The 5,163-nt window shown below is 40.7% G+C and overlaps 1 long non-coding RNA gene across 1 annotated transcript; it reads left to right on the plus strand.

The window, feature by feature from the left end:
- Positions 1-102: 102 nt before the first annotated feature.
- Positions 103-3,216, plus strand: LOC119376346 (uncharacterized). The gene is made up of 3 exons (XR_005180558.2): positions 103-253; positions 343-425; positions 2,846-3,216. It is a non-coding gene; the product is annotated as an uncharacterized LOC119376346 (long non-coding RNA).
- The last annotated feature ends 1,947 nt before the right edge of the window (positions 3,217-5,163 follow it).

The following is a 5,163-nucleotide window of genomic DNA, read 5'->3' on the forward strand; positions in this document are numbered from 1 at the left end:
AAATCCAAGTGAAGCTCAATACCAGCACGGTTTCAAGTCAAAACTAGTCGACTTCGTAAACTGTGCGAAAGCTTGCCTCCCGTCAAACTGTAGCTGTAGCGGCTGTAGCTCGTTGCTTGATTGCGTACGGCGATGTCTGTGTTGGAAAGAGAAGCCATACAAAAGCAAATTCAGCAAGACTGGGCGAACAGGGAATACATTGAAATCATTAGCGGGAGCATAAAGAAAATCGTTGATTTCCTTACATCGTTTGGTAAGCATGCGTGTTTTGTTTATGCGTTGCGCGAGTATGACTTGTTTTTTTCCTTCTTTGTCACATTAATGCACCATTTGCAATTGCAGATATGTCATGTAGGGCAAGGCTCGCTACCTTAAACGAAAAGCTGACGTCACTGGAAAGAAGAATCGAATACCTAGAGGCCAGAGTGAGTAACACATAGCACGATGTATTCACGCGCTTGGAAGTTACGAAGCACAAGTCGGGGGTAAAGCCTTGGCTTATTTGAGAAGGAATACAGCGTACTTCGTCAGCGTTAATTTACACGTGTACTGTTGGTTCAGGCAGCCAAAGCTGCGTCAGAAAAGTTCAAGAGATCTGTGCTGTATGTAGCTCTTGCATGGTCTACGTAAAAACTGGGCCACACCTATGTTTGGTGCGTTTGGTGCCGCCCACAGTGACTGCGGCGGCCGTTTTCTGGTGGGGGTGGAATGTGAAAACGCCTGTGTTCTGAAATTTCAGTGCGCTGTAAATAATGTTGGCAAAAAAAAAAAAACCTAATCCCTACTGGCGCGTATTCATAGCTCATGTGAAGCTTCGGAAAGTAAACCCCGCTTACTGAATATCGAGCATTTTGTTTTGGCTGTTCATAGCCTGCGTTTTGTAACATCATTTTAATTTCTCCAAAGCTTTAATGCTGCATTCAACACTTAAAACAGTCTGCCTGCCACTCCCCACTTTTTCGAACCAAAACTCGAAGCACTTGTTTACTTTCCGAACACTGGTGCTCACATCCACTGCAGGTGACTGGCCATGACGTGGGTGGATTATTCCAATTTATTACTGTTATAGTGTTATAAAGAGTTGAACTTTCATGACTGCTGTAGAACGAGAGCTGATGAGATCAGAAAATATGTTAGAACTGCTTTAATAATGGGAAGAATTGGTAATCAATTATCGAGAGGCTATACAAACTAGCAATCATGTAAAAATTCCTTGACAGCGGGGAAACATCTCTGTGGCTGTGTCCCAGAGTGTAGTGCCCAAGCAAAAGAATTACTGGTTCTGTTAATTTCAGGCAAAGGTTTTGAAGCGGTAATGTTTGACTTTCTTGGAGCAGTGAAGTGGCAACAAGATAGATGTGATGAATGGTTTCCTCTTGATTGCAGAAAGAGCAGAGAGGGGAGGCTACCAAACCTGGGCAGTCTTAATGAAGCCAATAATCTAAATTCTTTAGCGAACAGGTGCATGCGATTAAATGATTTAGGAGCAGTAATAACCATAAAGAGTACCGAGCTCAGTTTTCAACTGAACAAAGCTGAGGAATTCTTAATGCATTAAAGTTTTTCAGTTGACATGTTGCAGTGGCAATTCATCTGTTTGAACCTCACAAAACAGTCTTGCAAAGAGGCAGAAGCACTCTTTCGTTGGCTCGATGTCAGAGAAAATGGTCAGAAGTAATGGCTGTGTACACCCACACACCCGCCTTTTACAGCGAAAGCTGTTATGAGATCACAAGGGCCGTTTTTGGCGCCGTAGTTGTCAGCCGCCGCCGCCCGTGTCCTATCGCACCAAATAAGAAAACTATACAGGCCTCATGCCAGGAAGGAACTGCATTAACATATGTAATGTAATGTGGTAGAAGAGTAAGATAACAACCAGGCGTCACACAACGCGAATACCTGTAACCAGGTGTCACACAATGCGAATTGCGCAACGTGTGGGTTGTTGAATGCTTCCAACCCATTACAAAGGGCTCTGCCATAATTCTTTATCGTCATCAGCCACAGCATCAACAAAGTGCACATAATGCCTTACAGGTGTTTAGAGGGTACCACGGTTCTCCGCAGAATGAAATTGCCTAGTGGCTGCTTCCCTATTTCAAAAAAATTATGATGATTTATAGCGTAGTGGGTTCCTCTCAAGTGTACTTCTATTGGTTGCCAAGGAAGCCCATAAGGCTCCCATGATCCATTTCCTCAGGGTCTCAATAAAGTTAATTCCCTCTCTCTCTCTCTCTTTCTCACGTTAACATTTGTTATAAAGCGTGGTGGGAGAGTTCAATAACGACCGGGCATCACACAATGCAAATTACGTAACTAGTGGTCATTTAAAGCTTCCAACCCATTACAAAGGGCTCAGCCATGATTCTTCCTCATCAACAGTCGCATCAACAAAGCGCACATAATGCCTTAGATGGTACCTCGCTCCTTCGCAGAATGACGAATAATGTCGTAGTGGGTGCTTCCCAACTTCACAAAAATTGATTTGTAGCATAGTGGGTACATTGCTAGTGTACTTGTATTAGTAGCCACAAGAGAGTTTATAACAGGTTCTAGAAATGCTGCTCTTCCAGCTTTTGCTGTGACTGCTGCACTTTCCGCACAGGCCTGGCGTTTTTTTTTTTTTTTTTCCCAACGTGACTGCATATTTATTAAAATGTTGAAATGTAGCAAAGCTCTTGCCCGTTAGACTACAATGGGCAGAAAATGTACCTTTAATTTTAGCTTTGAAAAGGCTGCTGTATTTGAAATACTTGTGGCATGCATTTTTTTCCTATTTTTTTTTATGCTTCAATACTTTTGTGTTCACTAACCCCCCCCCCCCCTTCCACTTTTTTTTTTTCAGGTTACAAAAGGTGACACAACATTCAATTGATCACTGTGTGGTTACCTGCAGACTTTACGTCCATTATGCAGGTGTTTTTATATATGTGCATGGTGTAAGCAGCTCCGATGAGTTGGTTGCCTGCTGCACTTGTGAACACATTGTTACAAACTTCTGATTTCATTTGTGTGTGGCATCAAGCTAATGAGTGCTGAAATGGACTTGCGGCACAAGTGGAGGTGTATCTTAGCCCACCAGCTCCTGTTGTCCAAGCAGTGTGTTTATTGACAAATACAAAAATTTTGAAGTCATTGCAGTTTGTGAACTGATGTACTAATTAACTGTAATATGTAACAATTGCTTGTAACTGCCATTAAAATGCTTTTGTAACACTCCTTGGTACTATTTTTTTAAGGGAATATGTAGATTCAAAAATCTCACCTAACCTTCAAAAAAAAATTTTTTGCATTGTAAAATTGAGCCCTTCAAACTGAAAAGGGATTTTTGAAAACCGTTGAATTTCACGAGTAATAAATACCCCACGAAAGGGATTCCAAGGTTCTCTGTCATGAATTGGCGAGGACCTAGCATACTCCCAACATTAGAAACAGTGACGCAACCGAACTCTGATGCATCACATCTAAGAATTACAACATAGTTTTGAGTATTGGTAATTTAATATTGGAGAATTAAGGCACAGATAGTACACTGCACAAGATGGTTGGTCTTACAATTTGTATACCTCACCACACTGTACATCTGTGTTATGTTGAAGTATATTAATCAAGTTCGTCACTATAAAGCACAAATAAGGACCTTGCTTTATACTTTGATACACGCACCTTGCTCATTTATCCTACATGGCATGTAATTCACTTCTGACAATCAGTGCCTTGTTTGAGAGCATATGCAAAAACAGTGCTGCTTTGTCGTATGAATATTTCCAATGATGCGAGAAGTGACTGCTACTGTTTGGAGAAACAGTACCACAATCACTTCTCAAGAGAACTTCTCTCGCAGAGGCACAGTGTTGATACAAAAGTGGCAGTGAACATTTTTTATACACATGTAGTGCAGTGCTGTATTTTTCTGCAAGGCATTCCCAAGGGGTATTACTACTGCGCTATAGAGATTTCCGTACTCCCATGTTCAATATATCAAGAGTTTGGCTGCGCAAGAATATAAAGCCACTACATAAAGTGCATGTGCAGGACTGGAAGACCTCTCATTGGGAGAGAGTGAGCAACACCAGTACTCTGTGCTTTTTCTCCTGGATTGTCTCGAGAGATCTTCATGCCAAAACCTCCTGCACTTTTGGTGCTTTTTTTTCTGTTTTCTCTGTTCAGTGAAGCAAGCAGTGCACAAAGCCATGTTCATTTGACCCATGCAAATGTTAGTCTGCGAATCACTCAAACAGTAAAGGTGGATAGCTTGTGAAAATCGCTCACTACAAGGAAGTCCCAGCAACAGTGCATATTTCTAAAGTAATTTTTGTATCTAGTGCAGTCTAGCGTTTTGGAAACATTGCTGAAGATGTGCTATGTAGAATGCTATGAAAAACAGGAAAAACTGACGAGGCCTTCAAAGTCCCTAAATATCCTCGACTTTTATGGTGAAACATCTACAAACCCTAAATATTCTTATGCCAATATATAATGTCACTCAACCTTGGTCAAATCTTGCATGGTGTGTAAAATGCAAGTGTATCAGTTTTAGTCATGCACTTTTTAAAAATCCATACTCTGATCAGTCCACCAGAAATTGTAGAACCTAAGCAGTGAACATTTATTAAATGTAAAGAAAAAATATTGTTTAGCTACCTTAAGGAACAATACATGCTATTTTATAATATGCCTGGCACAGCAAGCATAGAATTGAACAGCTACACAGCAGAGTGCCATCGCAGTGAAGTTCGAGCACTAAAAAACCTGTGGTAAGGAGAAATATAACTTTTTATCATGTTAAATGTGAAACTTGCACCAATGCAAGCGAGTGCCCTAGAGGGCATGTGTGCAGTATCTGATTTGCATAAGTGCCAACATACAGGAAGTGGCAGAAAAATTATGCACACAACAATAAGAATGCAGGAAATTGTGCAATATTCAGTTTTGTGCAAAGAAAAAGTACTCAAAAGTACCACGCTACGATTGAAGACCATCAACATTAGCTAATGTTTATTAGGAGCCTTTTTTTCCTTCTTTGCTGCATTTCTTGTTTTTATTTGTACTATTCATTTACTCACTCCCCTCTGTAATGCCAATGGCCTTGAGGGTATCAATATATAAGGAGTCTTTCTCTTTCAATTTATCAAAATGCTAATGATTATTCCAGTTTATTGT

Source organism: Rhipicephalus sanguineus, chromosome 1, assembly GCF_013339695.2.
Source record: "Rhipicephalus sanguineus isolate Rsan-2018 chromosome 1, BIME_Rsan_1.4, whole genome shotgun sequence".
Lineage (NCBI taxonomy): Eukaryota > Metazoa > Arthropoda > Arachnida > Ixodida > Ixodidae > Rhipicephalus > Rhipicephalus sanguineus.